Genomic DNA, 27173 nt, shown 5'->3' with positions numbered 1-27173 from the left:
GTTTTCTGTTTTATCAGTTTGGACCCATCCGCTGCAGAGGATCAATTGGTTAGCTACATTTCTCCAAATATGTTCTGATCTACATATTCGGTGACCTGGGGATTAGTACATTTTCTATTTCTTCAATATTAGTTTAGAGACTTGATCACACACATCTGTATTTTGTATTCATGTGTAAATTCATTATGGTGCAGCGAGACTGTAAATCAAACCTTCATCACAATTCATTGAGGACAACAGCGGTCTGCTTATGTGGACTGTCACGCGGGTGACAGCGCGTCAGGATGGATTGACAGCTATAATTACACGTATCACTCAAGCCACAACACCTGAAATTAAGCAGACGCTCAGTAATGGGCAATCTGCACTGATCCTCTTCTGACAATTCATTTCGCTGCTGTGGCGCTTTTAACCGAAGGGGGGAAAAAAGGTTATTCAATGCAACACTAACAATGATCAAAGATTCAGGGTGGCTTTGAGGAACAATAAAACATCACAAAATTACAAAAAAATAGATATATTTTTATGCTAACTGCTTATTTCTTGCAATAAGTAATGCTTTTAATTAGCATGAATGCATTAAATTGGCCATAAGTGAAAGTAAATACATTAATGTTACAAAGAATTCTTTACATGCAACTTTTTATTATTACTATTATTATTATTTATCAAAGAATGTAAAAAAAGGAAAAAAATCATGGTTTTCACAATGATAATAGTTGGAAATAAGCATCAAATCAGCACATTAGAATGATTTCTGAAGGATCATGTTTAATGATGCTGAAAATTCAGCTTTTATTAAAAAAACATTAATTTTGAATTATAATAATGCTTCACAATATTACCGTTTTGCTGTATTTTCATCAAACAATTACAAGGGGTTTGTATTTATTTATTTATTTTTATTAATTCATTTATTTTTTGAAGAGAAATGTTTACTGTAGGAAAAGTGGGCCATGTCAGTTTTACCCTCTTAACAAAACCAATATATTTAAATATGTTAAAAGGGTCCCTGACAGGAACCTCCAACAGATCAGCGTCCCTAATCAAGACCGAATATATAAGAGAAATGACTCAAGAAAGCCGGGGGATATTCATACAGACAGAATTAGGATCGGGTGAAAGAGAGAAGGCTGCAGTTCTGGGCTCAAGTTCTCTAAGATCACCCTACTGCTGGGTATTAACCAATCAAAGATGGTTTTTTTCTCTCTTCCTCTTCTGTCTCTCCTCACCACTTTTGGCCCAAAACGGCTGCAGGCTTGAAAATAATCGTAATGAACAATTCAAAAAGAACAATAATGAGCCTTTTATATTCTCTGGCTAAAAAGATTGTAATAATCAGGATAATTATGTTATATTTCTCCAGGTCATCCCTCATTAAGATCAGAGGCGCGGGCTGTGAAACAGCTCGGTGTTAATTTGGTGTCCTCTTTGTAAGAACAAAGTCGTCCTGCGGTCAGGTTAGTCAGAGGACAATCCAACCCGGGCGATGATGTGGTGAAACCATCCCTGTAGGCGGAAACCATCAGGAGCCGTGACAGAGAACCAGAAAAAAAGACACGTCGAATGAGAATAGGCCGTGAAAATCAAGTGAGGAGCCCGGCGATCTGTCAGAGAGGCAGTGCTAGAGATAACACAACATAATCTCTCGTGTCTTTATAACCAACAAAGTCACGGCAGACAATTAGTAATGACAGACAAACGGCGGCGGTTATGCAATGCTTTTTATGTAAGATTACACGCTGATGGATGAACTGATCCACTTCCAGACAGTCAAACTGTGAAATTTCATAACCTTCTGATAATAACGGACTGTTTTTTGTCCTATTACTATTATTATTAATATTTAGTGTTGTTTGCAAAGGCAGGCATTCGCATTAGAGCAACCCAAACCTGAAGGAGACTAGAATATCACAGAGGAGAGGACAGACTCTTTTGCCTTAGGCAAGTAAGCAACTAAGCCATAACCACACATAATACCCTAGCAACAGCATAACCATTAAAAAGCTACATAGCAACTCCTTGGCAACCTCCTAGAACACTCTGACCTACTCAGCAACATCCTAGTAACGTATTAAGCATTTAGAAACACTTAAGGACCCACATAGTACAACCTGGCAACCAACCAGAACACCGTAACTCAATTAGAAACACCCTAGCATCCACACAACAACATATTAAACATTCAGAACACTTAAGGACCCACATAGCAACACACTGGAAACCTTTCAGAACACCCAAATCCACTTAGGAACACCTTAGCAACCACCGAACAATGTGATAAACATTCAGCACCCTTCCAGACAACCCTAACCTGCTTAACTTTAGCGACATGCAGAAAATTCTGAACACTATAGAAACAGCATAGCAACACCCTGACAACCTTCCAAAACATGTATTTGTGCAATGTAAATGTATAAATTAATAAACAATAAACAATAATAAATTTAAATCTAAAACCTTATGAGAAAAGGTCTACTGTTATTAATAACTAAAAATTAAAATGTTTTTTTTTTTTTTTTTTTTTTTTTTTTTTTTTTTTTTGAAGAAAACACATTGTTAATCTATCACTTGTGCTTAAACAAACATTTGAAAGCTAAAAAAATGTACTCACATACAGTTCCAAAAGGCGATTCTTATAAGCAGCTCTTGCCATACAGCGGCAGTTTGCAGTAACCAGGCCTTGTCAAGCTATCAGTGAATTATTTAGAAAAATATATGTACATTTAAAATGCCCCACATTCTTTGTTTTGTCTGCTTTGGGAAGGTTCAAGCTTTAATTAGGGAGGTCAGACCCCCTAAACCCCCCATAAGTCACACCCTGGTCAAGAGAATGGATGGGAATTTTCTGAAAACATTGCAATTGGAAAGGCGTGACGAAATTCATTGCTGAAGGCAGGGGCGAAAAACAGAGTGTGAACTGACCAAAACTGACCTCTGTCAGGGCCTGGCAAGACTTCAGCCTCTACCCGGCAGGGCTTCAGATACGGCTGACCCCTGAATTAATCTCTGTTCTGCCTCCATCACACGCACAGCACAACATCCTACTGATGCAATGAAAGCACTTTCTAATAATAAACCGCCTGCAAAAAGAGAAAAAAAAGCTAAATACATCGGAGGGCCATGAGTCCAGGCCTCAGATACCAAACCTTTTGACCAGCAAAATACAAACCATCTGGAAATCACAAAAAAAAGCCACAAGACAGCAGATGAGTGATGAGATACACAGGAAAAAGATTTGTTGCCATGTTCATTCTCCAGATTGAGGATAATTTAGCATTTTGGGAATTTAGTTTCAGTCAAATAATTCAGTCATTTGCATACCATTTTTCCGTTTTGATTTTAGTTTTAGTTGAGGTATTTGTAATATGTGTTATTTTATAATTCTATATGTAAATGTTTAAAGCATTTATGTATGTTTTAGTTTTGTATATTGCAGTTTTTCAAATTATTATTATATGTAAATGTACATCTTTTTGTCATTATAGATATGATTTTAACTACTAAAAAGAATTGTAACAATTTTAGAAACAATAACAACACTGTTTTCCAAACACATGCAAATGTAATCTCAAAATAAATATTAATTTCACATTTGCAGTACCACATGTGCAGGGTCAGTATGCAAAGCTTGCTGCCAAAAAGCTGGTTGCCAGGCCATTTTTATGCAGCTGTTAAGTTATTCTGAATGATTTTAACATGTTGTTATGTGGTTTCTTCCTCAAACGAGTCCCTCTCAAGTTTCTGTGATATTCTGGTTGCTAGATATGGCTTGGATCCCTCCTTCGGCGTAAGTCTTAAGAGATCTTTTGTCACACTGATAGTTACAAACACACAGAAAAGTAATATCACACCTCTCCTCGATAAACCAGCCAATCGTGGGTATAGTTTATGTCCATATCACTCAAAGTTTGATACTTACTTATTGTTCAAATCCCTAACCCCAATTATGAACATTAGTAATTAGCTTCCACTCTGTAATTGTGATTTCTAGAGGATTGCTTGGTGGTTCAATGCATGACTTTGTCCCAAAAATCTGTTCATAGACATGCTCGGGGAAAAAAAATTGGGGAAAGGATTGTACATTCTGTCCAAATCCATACACCCCTGCAGGTCTAAGAGTCATTTGTTACGCCGCTTCCTCTTGGAAGACAAAGAGAATTCAAGCGCTCAGGAACTCAACATAGCCAACGCTTCAGAGTGGTCCAGAGGGACCGAAAGGGAGGTGAGGAGGACGAGAGTTAGCCACGGGCCTGTCCAAATCCCCCCCTCCGCTCTTTACCCACCCCCACACATATGTCCCTTTCTGCCCCCCACCACCGGCTTTATCATGGAACCAAGCGAAGTACCGGCTTGCCAAAACGGGAAGCTGATCAGGAGGTATGCCAGATCCTCTGCCACCTCGCCTCCACTGCTCCAAGACTCCGACTTGCTTAATTATGATTAATTGCTGCCTGGATAATCAGATACAGACTCAAAAGGTTGGAGATGACAGTCCAAGGACACACGGAGAAAGGCGAGGTATGTGTTCATTAGGAAAGAAGTAGGTACCTCCACCGCATAGCCTCACCTTACTTATTTTAAGTATTCCAAATAGAATTATTTCTAAGATTACATGAGAAGACTCCCCAAGGAGGACGGAGACTCCAGTGTGTGTATTTCCAGCCCAAACACACTTCCTCTCTCTATTTAGCTCTTTCTCAGGCTCACACCTCTTGCAGCGCTGTCAGTTTGATGGTCGGGGGCCGCCTTCGGAATGACTGACGGCAATAACAAGTCTTCATTCTCTGCCGTTACTCGTTGGGTGGCACAAAGACAGAAAGAGGAAGTTTCATGACATTTCTCTCAATTTTGCTTCTCGATTAAAGGCCATTTTTTTTAAATTGTACAAAATCGCCGCATCAAAAACAAGAGTAGAAACAACACGATTTTACAGGAAAATGCAACTATTTTATTTAGAGATAAATTCTGGGCCAAAAAACCGAAACTGCTTTGTAATGATTATTTACAGCTTTTATCAAATATAGTAGAATGAAAAGTAATTTTGTAAGGTGTTTTAATTAAATACAATTTCAATGATACTAAACAAAAATAAATAAATACAAATAAAATGAAAATAACCGCACTTTTACTAACAAAACTGGACAGAATTTAGACTATATTAATAATGTTAACACTTTACAATAGGGTTAACATGAGTTAACTACTATAACATGAACAAAATATGAAAAATTGATTATTAATTAATTTATTCATATTCGTTAATGTTGCATTATTAAAATCAAGAGCTGTGCTTGTTAGCAGTTAAAGCACTCTGAATGAATATGAACTAACACTGAACAGCTGTATTATCAACTTACATTAAGACAGATAAATAAATACTGTAATAAATGTACTGCTCGTTCATGTTAGTTAACACATTAACTAATGGAACCTTATTGTAAAGTGTCACCTTAATATTAATAATAGCATTAGATTATTTTTATTCATTTCCATGCAACAGAATCAGTCCAAATAATGCGTAATGGCGGCCAAAATTTTGGTGCATCCCTAATTTGATGAATTAGGGATGCTTAATTTAATCATACTTTGACGCATAATTCATGTTCACATTTCTGATGCGTTTTACCATGCTAGACATAATTGCTAGTTTTTTTTATTGTGGATATACAGTAAATGACTGTGATGAAATCACAAGTGCCCAAGAAGCTTCTTTTCTTTAGGATATTTATAAAAAGTCAGGTAAAAACTAACTCAAGTTCATATATCTCTACAAAAACATTACAGGGCAAAGTATTGCTTTGGGATTCCTGAGATTTGTGTGTTCAGGCCTGGAAGTAATTGTGTTTGTTTTATAGGGCATTGGGCTATTTTACAAGCAATATTGTTCTCCCTCCGAGCCATTTAATTCGCAATTGCACCGAAACATCTGCATATCAAATTTAAACAATACAAAACTGACTATTCAGTTAGATTCGAGTTATTTGTCATTTCCTGTCAAAGTTTTGCTGTTCAACTAAAAGTGCATAGTAATAATTCAGAATTTTTATAATGAATGCCACAAACAAGGTCCTTGCCTGCTGAAGTGTTTAAGGTGCTGGTTAAAAATCTGATGAGTCAAGATTTGGAAGTTATTTGTACGCAGCCACAAGAGACTGACTAAAAGCACAGCCTAAATCTTTTCCATATGCAAAATTTAAAAATCCTAACCAGTATCGTGAGATCAAGAAGAAATTTACAAGAGCGTAATCCTGTCCGGATCTCGGCCCACTGGACTTCCACCGATGCAGAAATAATACTAGCGTTCTGAAAGTCAGAGGGGTTAATAATCCAGTCCCCACAATGATCAGGTACTTTTAGGGTTGGTCTACATGAGTGTACTTTGAAAGAACTGCATAAGCTTTTATTAAAGGGAGTTTCTTTAAAATGTTGGCAATATTAATTCTCAAAGGCCTATCATTTTAAGGTGAGGGTAAAATAATGACATCATTTCTATTTTTTGTTGAACCTTTACATTCTAACACAAGTTCAGAGGAATAGAGAAAACTCTGCTCAGGATCCCTTGGGAAATCCCTGGCCATCTCATCTTGCAGGTGGGACACGCATCCATTAATTCTCTGTGTACCGCTGTATAATATATGTAATATCATTTCTACTTGGTTACGCTCACAGCCTAATGTTCAGAATCTAGGAAAAAAAAAATCCATAATTCACTCGCGTTAATGGGCTATGTGGAGTAAAAGCATTTTTACTCATAAGTGCATGGAGATTACTTTTAAAACATCTATTGAAAATTTTCTCCAACCGTATCTGATGAAATATTCAAGCCCTTGACCGCACGTTATTCTATGTCATATTACCAGAAATATTGATCAACCAAATTATTTAGTGCTCAAACAGTGATCCAAGACTATATTTTTCAGGTACATTAAGCAGTGGAGAAGTTCGAATAAATAATGAATCTCTTGATGGACTGTAGTGCATCGGTAGTTTACAGACTGTTCAAGCACAATTTCCCTAATGCTGAATACAGATACACCAGCTGACTGACCAAAACAGTCGAAATTGCATAATATGATTGTAGTATACGTACAATATATTGCACTAAAGGTTGCACTAAAGGTTGCATGGTAATTTGTTTAAATTAGACCAGGCAAATGATACGAAATATACTATTGAATCATCAGAATCAATATTTATTCTGCCAAATAGATTTCTTTGGAACTACAGATGCCAAGAAATGTAAGAACCTGGCCCATAAAGCGTGCGATATATTTATGCATTAATATTGCAAAAATAATATAAGCGCTTATAATATATTGTGTGCTGTACAATGCTGGACCTCAGTTTCAATCCGTACCATTACATCCTAGTGTTTTTTCACCTGGAAACACTTTTAACTGTTACTCAAGACTAAATGTATTTTGCAGGCCTCCGCTGGCTTAAATATTACATATGAATATAAATACTAAGTGAATTAAATCAAAGAATTCAGGCAAAAATGATGAACTGGGCTATTCGTTGGACACCCTGCCAGAGCTTCATGGGATACTCGCAGCAATTTTCCCAGCGGTTTTAAACTAAAGCCTCCGCTGGTTTATATAAGCTAAAGCGAAACCGCAATAAATACCTTGAAACATTGACGGATGGGCTTATTCATTATTTAGCATGTAGAAGAATGGGGACAGTCAGGCCCGATAAAATGAACTATTTGTACAATCCACAATCAATATGTGGCTCTTCTCCCACAGCGCAATGCCACAACAATTACTCTGAAACAGCCACACACATACGTACACACTCAAACGAATGAAATCTTTTCTTTGCGTGAGGTCATTTCGTACAGTAAAAGAAACTGAACGCATTTCATTAGAGTAAAAGGAACGTGTCAATTGGATCCAAATGAGAAAAGCAGAGAAATTGTGTTAGATGCTCACGCGCAGTAAATCTTGTACATTTGTCTGTGGAGTATTAGCACTCTCTTGGGGAAAGCGTCGCTTCTGAAGTCTCCTTCACCCAGACGGGCTTTGAATCTGTAATCCTTTGTTGACATTTATCATATAGAACCAGAGAGACGGATTTAAAGATTGGAATAATGCACTTTGGTTATCAGTCCAGATACTACAAAACAGCTGCTAACTTCTGGTTATACAATGTTGCCAAATCATGCTATTTGTTTTTTGGCCACATTTGTTAAATTTGTCTGACTTTAAACGGGCTAACACTATATATAGTTGATTAACAGAATTGTTTTCTTACTCCCATATCTGGCACTGGTTAGACAGACAGATAGCGCCACCTCAAACTCACACCATTCACATGCGCTAACGTACATAAACCCGAATGAATCCAGTCAGATTTCCGATTTTTAAAGTTCTGCATGTATACATTTTTGCAAGAATCAAGTAAGTGTCATTTTTGCCATATGAGATGACTTTAATGACATCGGGTAATGCACCAGAATGCAACATCTAAGCTTGGAAAGATGGCCTTTCCAACTTAATTCTTGGAAGTGCAATAAAGCCAGCGAGCCTCAACTTGGAAACTAGGAACTCTGCGTGCAACCCTAAGGTGCCATCTTTGACTTGATGTCACATCTAAAATGAAAGCTGACATATGTCGCATTTTGGAATATATTTAAGAAATTCTGCAAGATGTGAAATGTAGCTAGATAAGCATACACACACATGCGTAAGATGTAAAGCAAGGTACTTTTACACCTAATTGATGAAATAGTCAAATTGAAGTGTCTACAGTTCTTCTTTTAATCCAGTCAAATTTAATTCTAATCAAGTTCGCTCAAAGAGGAGTTTATATTTTAGTCTGATTGATCCACCGATCCCAAATAATAAACAGATTATTTGGATGCATGCATAGGCAATATATAATAACTACTGTTGCTATGCGAGGGGGATTTAAAGACTGTTTTTAAACTTTTTGGGGAGAAATAGTTCCAAATAGTTCATAGCTGTCTCTGTGAATTATAAGAGAACATATTTTAACATTGAAAATATTACACATCACCTTAAAAGTTTAATAGCTGACTAATATTTCCTGTGTGATCGCAGTATAATTTTTCCAGACGTGTTTAAGTTGACGTAACATTGCGTTATATTACTTTATAAGAACTTCTAACAATCAGACAATTCATTCTCTCTGCATCCATTTAATAATCCAACCTGCACAATGTACACTTTTATGCAACCCATTTTAAAGAGACAAATTAGTCTCGTAGGAAATGACAGAGTGAGTGTTGAGAATGTCTTGATAATGGTCTAGTAATACTCTAGTACTCTGACTTCATATTAAACCCTGGAGCTAATTTCCCCACAGAATGCACAAGAGGGCACTCACATTACTTTTTAATGCATATTCACTGGACTCGTTTGGGTTTCCGCTTATTTATTTCTCAAGTGCTGCCAATGAAAACCATGTTTCCCAGAGCAAACCTGTATATTCGCTCAAGCCCCCCAAACACACCGAGAAGCTCTCCACTTCTGAGAAACATCAGTGTGTGTTTAAGGGAGTGAATACTGTGGTTTTAAACTCACCGTATGTGTGCGTAGAGGTTAAATGAACTTTAATGGAAATAGGAAGAGTGTTCCTGCACGTCGGTTCGGCGTGGGCGTTCGGGAGGGAGCGGAGATCCAGCCAGATGCCATTCCCATTAAAGCCATGACTCAAAAGTTGGAAGCCACCTACAGCGCAGAGAAATGAAAGGAAAATGGGATGTTGTCATGCTGCGAGGATTAGGCCACTCTACTGTAGAGATCACTTTCACATGATGGAAAAGGAACTTCATCCAGGTGTAGTTCTGTTTCAATCAAAAGAGTCACATTTTCAGAGCAATAATGCAAGAATTGCACTTGGAAAGACAGCATTTCCAACTTCCGTCTTGGAAGTGCAATAAAAAGCCATCGAGACTTAACTTGGAAACAAGGAAGTCTGGTTTCACCATGATACAGGAGTATGGAAGATCTACACAGGAAGGTCTACAAAGTTAATGATGAACATAACCTTTTGAAGGGTTAGTTCACCCAAAAATGTTACCCACCCTCATGTCGTTCCAAACCCGTAAAAACTGACCCTCCGATAGACAGCAAGTGTCCTTACATTATCAAAGTCCAGACATTTAGCAAGAACATGAATTTGTGCTGTGAAGATGAACGGAAACCTTAAATATCAGATCAAATAATTCATGTATATGAATTATTTGAATATAGAGAAACAACAAGTGCCTTATATTTTATATAGGCTGAAGGTCGAACGGTTTCATAATTCAGTCTATTTGCATTATTTCCTCTTGTCTTGCTTTGAAGTACTGGGAATGTGCTGAAAGCATTTAAATCGATTCATTTGCAGTTCGTATCAGCATGCACGAAGGCAAATTGAACTTGTGCTTGATGTCAAAGTTTGTTTGGAGGTCTGAAGTCCACCGTCAGTTCATGTGCATTCATAAACAGCGTTTTCGTTAGATGAAAAGACTCAAAGTCAGTCAGTTACGCTTAAGGTTTATATGCAAGGTCTTTTTAAAGTATCTGTAAAAATTAATTAGTATCAAACTGTGAAAGAAGGTAAAGCTGAGAGGGAAAATGTGGTCATTTTCACTGGATAATAAAGCAACGAGCGCCGTCCTGTCCTTCCAAATATCCCATATTCAAAACGAAATCCACAATTCTGAGATTACACGTGCGCTTTAATAAACAAGAAGTTTACATACATTTCTGATGCGATATTGCCCGTTACTTCTTCCATTTTTGCTCAACAAAAAACATAATTAGACTCAAACTTCAAGAACCACGCAGTAGTGATTAACGGTTCCTATACGAATCAGTTAGAACAAATGAATCATTTAAGTGTTTCGTTCATGAATAGGAACGAATCGGTTGAATGCAGAAAGCCGATACCAGATAAGTGCTTAATTATATATATATATATATATATATATATATATACTTTTTTTTTTTTTTTACAAATAAGTATACAATATCAACAGCGTTGTCTATTATATATCCCCGCTTGGTCTACACTGTGATATCACTATGATAACATAAAAAAAATTCAATTGCTGTTTGTGTTTCAAAATCTGTTCATGTTGCAACATTTTATTGGATTTTATGTACCAATGAAGCAGACTAAAAATGAGATGTAAAATACATTTACACAAATTAGTATTTTTTTAATTGCTGCATTAAGAACATGAAAGACCAAATACATGAAGGTTTTAAATCGCATGTCATGCGATATGGAACTTACCTTGACTGAAGTTCTCTCTGAAACTTCATTATAGCTAAAATGGGCTGCACTATTTAGAATTATGTGTAATAATGGCTCTCACAGCATGGTGCAAACTGCAGTGCTTTCTCTCTCTCTGGGCTTAAAGATTCATTATTCCTCCTCCAAGATGAAGAGAGCCAAGGCCTTGACGAGTTGCTCAGCCCTTTATAAATAACACAGCACTCAGCCTCAGTGTCACTGCATTTTGTAAAACAACACTTAAACACACATTAACATCACACACAAAGCCGGGTCCATACACACGTCAGACATATGTTCCGCATGCAGGCTTGTTGTAAACAAAAGAATAAACACGCTTGAAACGTGGCATTCGGAAAGAAGGAAGCTGTCGGCTGCACCTCATTGTCTGCAAGAGATGGGGAAAAAAGCTGCCCTCCATTCGAAGTGTTTTCAGCATAAAGCATTAACATAATTTTTTCGACTGCGGTTCTCCCAGGACCCGCTGATGAAGGCTCTACCCATAATTCTAATTGCATGGACTGCATTCTTAATTAAAAGCGGTACAAATGGATTTTATGCCATGCCAAATTAAATCTAAATTCATTAGATATAAACCCCTTTTAAAAATTGATGCAAATATTTGAATTTTTCAAAAGTTTGAGCTCACGCTCTCCATTTTAGATGAGCGCGCCATTATACAGGAGGAAAATGAATGTCTTTTTGTAAATGAATTATCTAGTTATTATGAAATATTCAACAAACCTTGGACGTTGTGTCCTTTATTTGGCCTGTCTTTCATATCCCTATGCCTTCAATATATTACTGTCTACACTGACAGATAAAAGAGAATGCCAGAAAACTCATTTGATGCTCTAAAAACAATTAAGAGCTTTATATCAATGCAAACATGGGTTTCAGCCTGATGTCTTCAACCGTCTTACAATAACATCAAATTAAAAAAGAGACAGAGCGTCCATAAAAATGCATCATTTATTCTATTAAACTAGAAATAAGGCCCAGGAGACTGTCTGAGGATAGAGATGATAAAATAAAAGAAATTACCCATATATAAGGTAACATTTCATCTCACTGAACTTCTAAACACCTGTCCTTAACAATTTAAAATCACTGTTTACTTTCTTTTCTGGTCTTATTTTATTCTGTTAATAAGTACACGATTGTGATGCTAGGTGTATTCCATTAGTTATTATTTTAATTGCTTTTTAAATGTTAAAAGAGTCTCTTATACTCACCGAGCCTGTAATTATTAGACTCAAAATGCAGTAAAAACCTGTGAGATATTATTACAATGAAAAATAACTGCATTCTATTTAAACACGTTTTAAAATTCAACTATATCCTGTTATTGTAAAGCTGAAATCTCAAAAGGTTTTTCTGTCACTTTTGATCAGTTTAAATGCATCCTTGCTGAATAAAAATATACATTTCTTAAAAAAAAAAGACGTTATTGGATTATAAAACTGACAGACAAAAAATTCATTTCTAATGTGTAGCAAAAGAATTTTCTTTCTCTGTTTTATAAAAAGATGATATAGCGCATAGGCTTTAATAAAAGTCAGAGTGATTTCAGCTTCAATAATATAATTAATAAAATTCTAATTGAAATTGTAAGATTGTGAACGAAGAGCATTGCTAATTACTTTAACCATGAAAGTATTCAGAATTATGTAATTCAATCTGCCAATTAATTCTAGACATACATTTTCAATATGATATATACTGCATATATATTTTATGGTTTTGCAATAAACTTCAAAATACTGAATTAATGAAATATTTATGATGTTACTTAAAGTTTCTCAACTTTTTCGCACATGGGCACATCATAAACCATCCCTATCACTTATGCCACTAAAAATCACCACCTCCTGTTAAAAATCAATGGCTTTTGGTTGTTTCGCCGCCGCAGATCGCTGCATGTGTGAACGGCCCTTTAGACTCGTGTATGGAGGGATGTGGGATGAAGGCAGAGTGTTAGCGAGAGAACGAGGGAGGAGGAGTGTGTGGAAAATATGTTTCCACCAGAGGCCAAAGATTTATGGATGCTTCTCTGTGTCTTCTGTACTCTGCAGGGCTGCAGTCTCACAGTAATGGATAAAACAGATGTTTGACACACCAGCACCTCTTCATGGGTCTGCTGCTCTCAGAAAGGCTTTTTTTTTTTTTTTTTTTTTTTACAGCGGCTACAGCTTGGCGCAGGACTGAGCGGGGCAGCGAGGGGCAGAACGGAAGTGGAGGTCATTGTGAAACATGAGGCCTGGGATAAGAGTCTCTTCAGTCATGTGTGCCACAGCTGGGCCTGAATTCCCACACATACACACACCCCTCATGGAAAAGTCATATTTTATGTCTTTCAATGCTTTTCTTACTCTGACTAGTTAGCGCTTTCTCTCCGACTCTGTTTCTCCATCCCTCTCATCTTTCACCATGGCCTTTCACTACTCTTTGAGATAGATGTTTGCTTCATTTATTATTCTTGAGTGTGTTTGACAACAGTTTCTAATGTAATTTCCACTATGATGAAAAATCTTTTTAACTAAAATAGTTTTGTTTTGCCTACACACACACACACACACACACACACATATATATATTTCAGATTATTTCACTTTACATAAATTAAGATTACATTTAAAGTTTACTACTGACATTTTGAAATAAAATCTTTATGAAATTATTAATAATAATAATATTATATTATTCTGTTAATTAATTAAACTTTGATATTACTTTATAAATATTTTTAACATATAACCTTTTTCTAAAATAAAATATATGCATTTATGTTAAAGTTATTTTTTATTTCACGTCAATAAAATGTATTTAAACTCCCCATTGACTTACACTTTTCTTATTATTAGCTTCATAAAACTTAAAAAATGTAACATTTTAAAATTAAAGGTATTTTAAAACATGCATTTTACTATTTATTTATTTTCACATAAAATCAAGATCAAAGTTCCCTATTGACTTGATTGATTTGATCGATTTATTTACTTTTCCATAATAAGCAAAATCTTTAACACTATTATTCGTAAATGTATATTTACTTAAATATCCACTTTTTTTCTAATGAACCTATACTAGCATAATGCAAGCTGGGTCATGGGTTCGGTTCCCAGAAAATGCCAAGAATGCAAAAACGTTTTCCTCAAATACAGTCGATTTTACAAATGTTGCATAAATGCAAATGCAGCTACACGGGATTATTTAAAGGATGAATGTTAGGAAGATTTTGAAAACCTGAAGGGACAGAGAGGAAGGATGTGGTCAACCGCACAACTCTATCCTGCCCTCACCCCCAATCCATCTTTTTCTCAATCATTCAGGAGACGAGGATGTGTGGGCGTGTCTGTTTTCCTGTCCTCACCTCAGCTCTTCCTGTTTCATTCATTTCCAGAGGGGTGAGACAGCGCTGGAGGGGGAGGGAGACAGATCTGGGTCTGCGCTCAGCACCTGAGGCGCCCCGGTGTCATGAGAACTCAACGCAGCCCTGTTCATTTGTGGAACATCTGTAGCACACAGACAAAATTATTAATAACTCTGCGTTCTCATCTGCCAGAAAGGGTGATGAAGTGGCGATATAGTCCAGCAGCTAAACCATGAGAAAGGAGGGAGAGAGAGAGAGAGAGAGAGAAAGAGGGAAGGTAGAGAGGTATTTAGTGTTATAGCTGAGACAGATACAGATACATAGCAAAGTTCTTTGACTTGGTGTCAACACTGTGGGAGGTTTATGGTCATGCTGTCTATTACAATACATAGTTCATATTTTAGTGCAGTTTAATGAGAATGCACTGAATGTGACGCTTATGACAAACTCTGCAAAGAGTTTCCCTATAGAAGATACTTTTCATGGATTGTTTTTAACATATCAAAGAGATTATTGCTAATCACAGAATACCCAAATGCACTTAGCAACACCCTAGAAACCACACAACAATGTTCGAAATAATCTGAACATTTTAGGTGATACAACAATATTAATCCGAATTAACTTTTAACACAAAGTGCATTGCAAAACACAATTTTGTTGTTAATAAATCATTATTATTCTGCATTTTATAATAATATTATAACGTGCTATTGGGGTCGTTCTTCTTCAAAATGTAATTGTTTTTTTTTTTTTTAGATTCCTTTTAGTTACTGGGGAAATTCACTGAGAATTTCTCAGCAAAAAAAGTTTTAAGGTGCATAAACGGCACCAAAAATAAATAAATAAACAAATAAATAATTCCTGTATTGAGTGAATTTGAAATAAAATATTTCTTGCTATGCTGAAGAAGAACTTTTAGGAGAAACATCTGAAAAACCAAGTTTGAAAACAATGTCTATTTTTGCACCTTATTTTCTACTGTATTTCTAAAACACTGATCTAAACATACTCAAGTCAGACCGAAAAGACATCTCAGAAGATCCCCCAGCAGTTGTCTCTTGACCCCACACCGTATGAAAACAAGAGGCGGGGTGTAAAAATAGGGTGGCCGTGATTGGCTGTCGTGTTTGAGACCCCTGATGATTGGGAGTTGTTCCCGCGGGGCGGCAGACAGGCGTTTGTGCGATGAGGAGCCCTCGGGGACCGCTTTGCTTTTTTACAAGCAAAACAACTTTGTGCCCGAGTATACCCCACGGGGTTATTGTGTAGGTATTAGGGAACAGTCAAACACAGAGAGAAGGATTTGCTGACTTCCTTTTCTACATTACCTTTGGACGGAGGAGCTAAACTCTCCTTTGGCAGCTTCTGAGAACGCTTGCGGCTGACTGAACATGTGCTTTCCAGATATTATCCACCATCAGATACAACTGTAATTAAATATTTTTAATAGATTTTTAAACATAGTAAATAAGCAACAACTAAACAGAATAATCATATAGTTTTTGCATTTATTTAGTATTTATTTAAAAGTATTACATTTTGATTCTTTTGACTTTAGCCACTAAGGAACTACCCAGAGCACCTTAACCTACTTAGCAACGCCCTAGTAACCATACAACAGTGTCACAAACATTCATAATATTTTAGTTACTTCATAGCAACACCCTAGCAACCACCCAGAACACCCTAGTAACACTACAGCAATGTCCTAAACATGATACTATAGTAACTGCATAGCAATACCCTAGCAACCACCTAAAACACCCTAACAAATAATTGCACAGACAACCTGGTAACCATCCAGAACACCCTGACCCACTTAGAAATAGCCTATCAACAACATAGTAACATCTAAATATGCTGAACCCGTTGGTAACCCCATAGTAACACCTTGGCAACCACGCAGAACACCCACGTAGCACAATCCTAGCAAGCATACGACTTTTAAAGCTGCATAGCAGCCACCCAGAAGACCCTAACCAACTTAGCAACACCTTAGTAGCCATACAGCATCTAAACATTCAGACATACTATTATATAACCACATAGCAACATGCTAATCACATTGAACACTTTTAAGCATCTGCATAGCAACATCCTAGCAACCCAAAATCAAAAAAAGTTATCTTTTTAGAACACAAAATAAAGTAGATTAAACCCAAATTAAAATTTTGAATCCATATTTTCTTCTATTTGGTAAGTACTAGTAAGCAAAATAGCACCAATAAGCAAAATTATGTACACGCCAGCTAGTTATTATTGCAAATTCAGGGTGACTCACTTCTAATTCCATAACCTACCTTGTTGTACTCATTTCCAGTTGCAACACACAATAAAATGTAGTTCACACTGAGACCTAAATACAATATTAGAAGAAGTGAAAACTCAAAAGACAGTTTGGCACGCCGCTAACGAAGGCTCGCTGTGCCAGCAGTGTGACTGACAGCGAGAGCCACTGGACGGATTAATTAGCATATAATACTATTTAAGGCCCAAGCATCTGTGTCTCTGCAAGTTAGCACACATCCAGTGCCACAGCTATCACCACCATCCGTTCACAGCCACAGAGATCTGGCCGAGTGCTTCCTGTCAGACAGCTGCTAATCACCCGCTCTCGTAATTGAAACGGAGGTGTAAGATTGCGCAGGTGGTTGCGTGTGTTTGCGAGTTTGTGGAACGACTGAACTTGGTGATGCAAAGCTGCTACTGAGGCCATTTTATTCTGAAACATCTGTCTGTTTTGGATCCTTAAAGAAAAACTTGCCCAAGGCATTTCTTTTAAGAAAAAGTAACTCAGCATGTTGGACATCTTTTTTGATCTAAGAAAGAGAGAACGCTGTGATCTTCCTTTGGATCTGGTGGTTTTTCCCCGGCCGTGTCGTTTTCCAAAGAGCCATTTATAACCATAACTCTATATGATACTCATAGATACGGAGTGAGCTCCAAAAGACAGCAACCGCATCGAATTGGATGTGTTTTTTAAATCTTGCCATATGCAGTGCATTTGAATATGTCATTTCATTTCATTGACTTTTTATTGTATACAACTTCATATATTAATGAAGTTGTATTTTATATATATATATATATATATGCTTTGTTTAATTTTGTTTATTTCTTATGCAGCTGAATATTTCACATTTATATATATATATATATATATATATATATATATATATATTTTTTTTTATTATTATTATTATTATATTATTATTTATTATATATTATTATATTATATTATTTTACTATATTACATTACTTTATTATTGTATTATTTGAATGCATAACTGTATTTTTAACTGTATATTTTATTTTGAACATTCCTTCCTATACGAATTAAAAACAAAGCACTTCATTTCACCTCATTTCTACACATGGCAAATAACTTGACACGGTTTATGTAAATCATTAAGGTTTTAAAGTCACGTTTACATAGCAGACTCTTTAATTTAATAACTTCTTGACCAGCTGCTTGATTCATTGAGGTTTTGTTCAGGAGCATCTGTGGCCATTACTGTTAAGAACATATTACCTTTCATACTGCAAAAAGCTTTTCACTCTTCCTGAATGAATAAAGCTGCCTGACCCATATTTGTCAATCTCATTTGCAGGAAAGCACAAGGTAACCTTAATAATAAAGTGCTCGCTGAGAACAATGTGAAGCCTGGAACTCAAACTCTCAGGGCGACACACACTCACAGGGTTGTTGAATTTCTTTCCTAATGACTATGCAGTATGAGTTATGACCAAGGTCCCATCAACTTCCCCGGGAAAGAAAAAAAAAACCTAAATACACTATTAGACGTCCATCTGGAAATGTAATGCGTTGGACTTCTGTGCAGTTCTTGGTGAATTACCCCTTAAACCATTATGGTTTACCATAATTCTTGCCAAATACAAGACTGCTGCTGTGTTCCTTTTAAACTGATATATTGTAGCACTGAAAAATCTTATTTCGCAGCAGCCATTCTGTAGCATTGTGAAATAAAAAGTTATGTCAAGTCGAACGCGAACTGTTACTAGCCTAAAAAAGCCCTTTCATTATTTACGGCAGCGCAAATGAAAAATGGCTGTAAAAAAACGTAAATATTTGGTTTTTAGAATACATGCTAAAAGTGGGGTTAGTACAACTATTAGATTTTATTCGGAAAGAAAGGAATACTTTTATTCAGCAAGGATGCATTTGGACGCAACTAAAGAAAAGTGACAGATAATATTTAAAAAAATCAACCTCAAACCTAAAAAAATGGTTTAGATATAGATATAACCATAGTCGGGCTTTAAAAGCTGCTAGAGCAGAGCATATCATATATTAGAGCTCAGCTATATATTCCAACAAGACCAGATGAAATCTCTACATTATCTAAACTAACAAAATGTGTTTAAAGATATTAAATATTGGATGACCAATCATTTTCTAATATTAAATTCAGAAAATACAGAGATATTACTTAATGGATCAAAAAACAGCACACAGAATCTCTTGAATTTGCAACTAGACAGATGTACTGTTACTTCCTCTACAGTCAAAAATCTGGGTGTTATATTAGACAGCAAAAACATATTTCCCACGTTACAAAAACAGTATTCTTCCATCCTGCCAAGCTACGAAACATGTTTCTGAGGAAGACTGGACTATTGTAGTGCAGTGCTAGCTGGATGTTCCTCATCTTCACTAAACAAGCTACAAATAGTCCAAAATGCCGCTTTTAGAGTCCTTACCAGGTCAAGAAAATATGATCATATAACCCCAATTTTACAGTCTCTGCACTGGCTACCTATTAAGTTCCGTATCAATTACGAAATATCATTACTCGCCTCCTGCATACCTTACTAGTCTTCTACCAAGCTACAGTCCAACCCGGTCCTCAAGGTCACAAATCACTTTAGTAGTACCTCAGATAGCAAATCCACTAAAGGTAGTGCCTTTTCACATTTTGCCTCCAAACTCTGGAGACACACTCTCTCTGTTTAAAACTAGACTAAAGACACATCTCTTTAGCCAAGCATTCACATACGGCATCTCATAATATTTGCACCGCAGTTATATCTGATTAAACGCACGTTATTATTAGTCAGCTTGGGTTTGAACAAATAGCTTTTGCTTGGATGGAACAGCAGCTACGCTAATTATGTCTCTGTTTGTTTCTCTGTTTCTGCCACGGGATTAACATCCTGTGGTTACTAGGAATTTAACAAGCTTCTGGCTGGATCCAACCCTTAAATGATCTGAGATGACCGGACACCTGAGAAGAGATGATGTCAACCCCCTCAGAGAACGCCAGCCCTCAGACAACAATACAGGATTACTCCATTTTGGCATTAGTTAAATACATTAAGTTTCTACAATATATCTATATACACACATATTGTAGAAACGCAATTTCCTGTATAGCTGCTTTGCAACGTACATTTTTTAAAACTAAACTTTCACATTATTTTGCAATGCAATTATTTGCTTCAGGAAAAAAAAATTAAATTATATATATATATATATATATATATATATATATATATATATATATATATATATATATATATATATTTTTTTTTTTTTTTTTTTTTTTTTTTGGACATTAAAAAAATATTCTTCAAATTAATAAAAAATTCCACGTTTCAATACAATAAATAAATAAATCCATATCTTCCATTTTTAGTGTTCTCATGTGTTTTGACCCTACCAGCACTAAACTGAAAATGGCTCCAGAATAAGAGTCCAATATTTATGATCTTGATTTCCATTTCGCTTTCTCAAGGTGTAAATATGGATGTTCAAGGCACTTAATTGAAAACAGGCATGTTGTTTAGACTTGTAGATCATGTATGTAAACATCATTAGCTTTTTGAACTTGCTCAGTGAAGTAAAACTGCCAGGCTAATTAAAGGCCGTGGAATGGGCTCTGGCTCCGACGGCAGCGTGTTTTCCTGAGCGTGAGGTAGGGTTCTGAACGCGTGGGGCCGCAACTTATCATTTGCCTGTCAGGGGAGGTAAATTGAACCCTTGGCGGGGCACGGCGATGGGTCAACAGGCACAATTCGTCCACCATCAACCACTTTCAAGCTGGATCCGGCGAGCGAGCGAGAGGAGAGAGCTACTGTCAATCAAACAGTGTGACGATCATTACTGGATTGCAGCGAAGCAGAAAAACACGGTAATAAACAGGTCAGGCTGACTCCATCGGGCCGTTCTCGCTGTTCAACGAGGGCGTAGCCCTGTGGCCTCACCGGGCATCAAATCCCCGTCTTCCTGTTTGACCCCATTACTAGAGCATGATGGGCCTGCCTGTCACCGCGCCGAATGCAACAGTCCGACGCGCCGAATCACTCTTCCCGACAGGTAAGCCGCGGCATCATTTATTTCAGCCGCCAGCTACGCTCGACTTCCTGTGGCGACGGGGCATCTTTAACGCCGCACAAGTACAGAAACCCTCCATTGTTGCCTCCGCAGACACTCTCGCCGGAAGATGACAGGAAACTGAGATCTGGAACGACAGAGCATTTGGGGAAAAAAAGAAGAAAAAAGTTGCGTCAGGTGCTTATGCTAGCGGTGATTCGATGAAGGTGGGCCTCATTTGCTCTCCAGCGAGCTGTGAATCTGCCGTCTATTCAGAAGACACCTGCATAGACACCTAATGCTCCCTGTCAGACACACTTTGCATGGTATACATGGACAGAATGATACCGGCCATGATTAAACCACCAAGCTGTACTTTATGGACCCTTCGCACAATCTGCAATTATTCTTGTATACATGCTTAGCGAAATTTGTCAAGCAGCATTGTGTTTTTCAGCCAAAATACTTATAAGTACACATTTTTCCATATTCATTCTTTCCCCAAAAATCATTTTCACATGTAAACATTTTTTAACGGAAATGTGGATGAAAAATAATACGTAAATAAATAACTTCCCAACAAAATCTATATCCTAACAAATATATATATATTTGTGTGTGTGTGTGTGTGTGCGAGCGTGTGTGTAATTTTCCCTTTAAAATGTAGCATTTTCTCCTGCTTCATGCACTCATTAAAGAGAAATTCATTCAGATCAATTACCCACAGCTCCTTCATCTATACAGGCACGGCATTTAATGTATTATGAACACAAACAATGCATGCTGCTGTACGCCTCTGTGCTGTGTCTGTTTTTATTTGAATTTGCCTTTGGTCTCAGCTTCGCCTTTGAGGATTAGAGGCGGACGGAAGAAGGGGCAGGTTTGTTGCTGCACTAGTGCATAATAAGAGTCGCGTCTGTGGCCTCCAACTCTACAAAGGCTCCAGATCTAAATGCTATGCAGTATATATGCATTCCTAGTACAAACACAGGCAGAGACTAGAGCCCAGGCGTTTGATCCTGAACCGCTGTGTTCCCTTTCATCTAGTTCAAGCTTTCCAAAACTGTCCCCGTGACTTTCCTCACAGAGAAGGTCTGATTACGACTCGTGATGCTTCTCCAGCCACAGGTGCACAGGAGAACCGTCCGCCTCATCCTAATATTCAAGGCCTTTGTTGTTGGGTCATTAAGCTTGCCGGTGGTTTCAGTTGTTTTCGAGGCACGGTTGGTGCTTTACAGTCGTATCTCATACTTAAAGAGAAATAGAAATCCTCATTATTTACTCACCCTCATGTCAGTCCAAACCCAAATGCTGTTGTTTTCTGCGAAACTTAAGAGGAGAATTTAAAGCAGTTCAGTTTTCATTTTTAAGTGAAGTAGCCATTTAAGTATTCCAATGCAACTCAATACAATCACTTGGTTAAATGGATTTTTGCCAATACTTCTTTAGATATGATTTCTATTGCAAATGAATTTTTCCAACTGAACAAGACCTTGTACAGAAATAAATGCCATCCAATGGATTGCAAGTGGCTTCTTTAATGAGTGAACTCATTAAATCTTTCATGAGACTGAACTGATTTGTTCAAAAACATGAATTAATTTACTTAATTTTTAAGTGAATCATTCCCACTACAGAATCCTAAATACTTTTTTAAAAAAGACTATAAGTGAAACAAGCGAATCAGTGAATCATTCCCGAAAAAAACATTCTTTCAAAAACTATTTCATTTAAGAAGTGAAAGAAAAGTTCAGACTTCCTTTACGAGTCAAATTAATCATTCGAGAATCGAAAAAAAAAAAGCATTTAGGAACGAAACGAGGTCAATGTCTTTGTAAGTGAATCACTGAATCATTTCCACAACAGAATTAGTTCTTAATAGAATTAAAAACTTTTTTTTAAGACAAAACAAGTGAAACAAGTGAACTGGTAAATTATTGACGAAGCTTATTTGATTCTTTCAACAACATAGTTTCATTCAGGAACAAAAAAAAACTAAAAACTTTTGATTTCCTTTAAAAGGGAAATGAATCATTCACGATTCTTTCAAAAATAAGCATCTTTGTGAGTGAATCACTGAACCATTCCAGAAAATTTACAGTTTGGTCTAGAAAGAGTAAAAGTGAGTCTGAAACCACATACATTATAAAACATGTTCTACACGGTATAGTATGAATGAGATCGCATTGAACGTCACTGATTTCTCAAAAAACAAGGATTCATTTAGGAATGAAACAGCGACTTACTGAATCGTTTCCAAAAGCCAGTCAATTCAATAAAAACCAAAAATGCCACCCTTTGGATGGGACCGGGAAAAAAGCTCAACTGCTAGGCCACGACAACACTAAATAATTTTAAAGCAGGTTTAAGTGCAAAAACCCACATGACTTTAAAAGTCACCCCATTCATCGCCATTTAAACATGCTTTCCCGTAGTCCTCAGGTTAAGGTCCTCAAAATCCAATCAACGTGTCAGTGAAATGGCTCTTCATCTGCGGAGATTAAGAGCGCCTCTATTACCTCCGTTTTAGCCGTAGACCCGGCACACATTTCCTCACAGCTATTAGTAACACCTGGAGTCTTTCACATTAGTTGAGGATCTGGCATCATAAATTCCGGCCTATTAATGATTATTCTGACTTCCTGGGATAAATGGCTCAATGTTTTTGATAATGAAAATATACACTCTGCTCAGAGAGCCCGTTCCTGCACTCACATTACCTTTGTAATGTACTTCATGGTTGATCATATCAGACGACGTCATAACTTTTACCAAGACGGACTTATTAACTCAGAAATGCATTTCGGAGAGTCTGAGATTCTTCAAGCTTAAAGTCCCTGATTTAATGAAAGGTACTTACTGTCTCTGTACTTTATTTGAAGTGATTCTCTGCCGCTTTTAAATTGGAAAAACGTCAGAAGGTTTCATTGTGAAGTCGAACACGTGAAATACGGCCACTTCTATGTGTAGTTAATTTTGGGAGCTCATTTACAGTGTCATTTATGATAAAATCTTCATAGTGGATCTCATGTTAGAATATGCTACAGCTGTGAACAAGAATCATAGATGAGGATTTATGAGAAACCAGACGTTTTTTATAGTCGAGTTAGGCTGACCAGCTAAACCAGAGGTCACCAATTAGCACACCGCCTTCTGGATCCAGACCCAAGATTCCGCAAGGACCATGAATTAATCATAAATTAATATTATTTTTATGCACACGCAGAAATGCAGCATCTGAAGCAGTACTAGGTACAAAGACTTGTCTGTTACTGAATCCAAATTTTATGACAAAAAACTGTTTGAGAATTACATATAAATAGGAAATAACGTGAATTGAAAGACAAAAGAATTTGAAAAAAAAATTTTTTTTGAAAGCTTCCCAAATTTAAAAGGTGAAAAAATAAGAATTAGGGAGTTGGAGTTTGGGAATTGATAAATTGTTAATATTTTTTTGCTATGTTGTGAATTCAATAATCGTGCATTTAAAAAAAAAAACAACTGCAGTCTGATTACAATTATTTTAAAATGTGATATAATGTACTTAATTTTTGGAATCCGATTAGCAAATGCAAATTACAAATCAGTTGATCAGTTCCTACCAGCATTTCATATGTGGCATAAATACGTAAAAATAAATATTTGATTATTTGTGATTCATTTATTACTATTTACGAATTTCTTACATGTTCAAAGAGTTAAAATATAGTTAAAATTAAAATACAGTTAATGGAGAGAACAATGGAATAAACAATGATCTTACTCCTTTTCTAAACTTTTTAAAGGGAGCAGAAAAATAAGGAAAAATTTAATTTTGCTAGTTGCATATTTTCTGCCTCAATCAACCAATTGGCTTTTAAAATCTAGTCCAGTAAATGGCAAAACAAACTGGCAAAAAACTAAAAAACTAATAAACAAAACACATTTATTTAGGTACAAGCCCATGAACTCAACAGGAGCTTTTTATATTGCATTATGAGCAGAGCCAAACTAAATGTACTAGCGATTTTATATTACAGTGGAACAGAATCTGAAACACGACTGTGGAAAATAACCACACTTTGGTTCTACCTCATGACTGGCAGCGGTGTGCAAGAGGGACTCCAACATTTTCCAGAATTATATGTGGCTCGTATCATGAAAATTGATTAGTTCAGGGAAAAATGTGACACCAGTTAATCGAGACCTTAAATAAAAGATATAATTCACAGGGCATGCTGAAAATTGTCACTCTCAGCGCTTTTATGACTGTGCCAGCCTTTATGACTTCAAAGAAAATGTCACTGGCAGCAAATGACGTGCTACTGAATAACGTCGTTACGGAGAGGAAGACATTTAAAACTTGACGGTCTCTACAATGGAGGGAGTACTTCTGCTGAACATACATTTTCCCCAGCCGAAGAGGCTAGACAAAGATACCTAGACCCTCGTCTTCTGTCATGTTCGCAAATGAGCTTCTGCTGGGTAATTTCTACCTTCCAGAGCTCATCATCCAGGTCCTCTTAAATTAAGAAGCCATTGGCTCTGAGAGCCCAGATGACCATGTCATTTAGAAAGTGCCATGCGGGGCTCTTTACCCAGCTTAAACCTGCCTAGGATGCCCAAGCTACGGTAGTTATGTTGGTTTATTTTATGACTGCAGAGGGTTTTTATGCAAATGTCAACAGACTGGAAGATTTACTTAAACTACTTACACCGTCTTAAACCACCAAGACCAGCATAACTGCAGTATTTAGAGAAAAAAATTAATAAAATTAAATCTGTGACTAATGGAAAATCGTGGGTTCTTATGCAGACACAAATAAATCAAAATAAAATGTCATTATGCGGGCTTTGCAATACAATGCATGAGTTTAAGGTGGTTTCTTCATGCATAGACAAGCAGCGAAATTAACTGCATTCGCTTTTATTAATAGAGTTTTACAAGGAAAAAAAAACACATTTTCAAAATGTTCTGTTTATTTGCTGTTTTTTTTAGAAATTATTTGTGAAATTTACAAGCAATTTTTTAATTTATTAAAAAAATGATAAAAAATGATAAGATTATAATAAAAAAAATTATAAAGTAATTTTTACTTTATTAAAAATTTACACCATTAACAACATTGATTCTGTTTACAATCTCTCGCCATTTGAGAATGGTACTTTAATAATAGAAATTTTAATTTTAATTTTAATAGTATGCAAACTTTAATTTTATGGGGGGTTGTGAATTATATTTGAATTCACAATCAAAATGTAGAATTAAAAGAACATTAAAATAATTTTAACCACTGACCATTTGAATGTCAAGACAAACTGTGAATTCGCGATAGCCTCGGTTTATTTATTTACGTATTACAAAAATGTTTAAAGCATCCATAATTTGCTAGAATGTGATTTTCTGTTGAACAGCAATCGAGTAAATCTGACTTCCTATCATGGCAGTTTCATTTAAATACCAACTCAAGAAAACGTTCATGTGTACGTCGCTCCTCTGATTTATATATTTCCTCATTAATGTTTTATACACTGTAAATTGATGCGGCGTTCAGTTCTATTGTTTCAATTATTCCAGGATATAATTAAGTGCAAGGCGTTGTACTCTACAACGCTGACAAACAGCAGAATAATAAGTGACCTAACTCCTTGATTATCTTCCCGTATTAGTCCACAATTTGAATCCGAAACTTTTCCTCTTTAAATGCTAATCTTTCCCTCCGAATCTCTGCCTAATCTTCTACATCTAATTACTATGATACAGTTGATAAAATACTACTGCTAGGTTTCCATCAGAAGCTTGTACACAATTAGTGTAGACACAGAAAATAAATCAATATTCCCAATTCAACTGTAAAAAACAATTAAGGAAAGCGGCCTGGCCTCGAAAATAACAGTGAATAATAGTTATTAACCATTTCGCAATCCACCACGGGGGGCCGTACCCAGAATGCATCTCGCTCAAGCGCATGACTGCGGCCAACACCGGACGCGCGACAGAGGTGACAGGTGCCAATAACGCCGTTCAGAAACATGCGTGTGGAATTGAGAGATTTAATGAAAAACAAAGCGGCCGAACCTCGAACATGGAAAGTTAAGGGTGAAGCCGTACGGATGTGGCACGTACGAAACAAGGTCGTGCTTATTCTCTCGCATTTCCTGAGTCTGGATAAAAACGCTCGCCCTCTATTGTTTAACTAAATTCTTTTCGCGTTTCTATAGCGGCCG

The 27173-nt window shown here is 36.5% G+C and overlaps 1 long non-coding RNA gene across 1 annotated transcript in view; it reads right to left on the bottom strand.

Annotated features, from left to right (window-relative positions):
* The window catches only part of LOC122355232, a 94195-nt gene that overhangs the window by 42898 nt on the left and 24124 nt on the right, over positions 1–27173 (bottom strand). Inside the window, exon 2 of the long non-coding RNA XR_006252196.1 lies at positions 9552–9698. This is a non-coding gene — a long non-coding RNA (uncharacterized LOC122355232). The remainder of the gene's footprint in view (positions 1–9551; positions 9699–27173) is intronic.

Source organism: Puntigrus tetrazona, chromosome 12 (assembly GCF_018831695.1).
Source record: "Puntigrus tetrazona isolate hp1 chromosome 12, ASM1883169v1, whole genome shotgun sequence".
Classification (NCBI taxonomy): domain Eukaryota; kingdom Metazoa; phylum Chordata; class Actinopteri; order Cypriniformes; family Cyprinidae; genus Puntigrus; species Puntigrus tetrazona.
The sequence above is the reverse complement of the archived record's forward strand: the minus strand, read 5'-3'. Positions and strand labels throughout refer to the sequence as shown.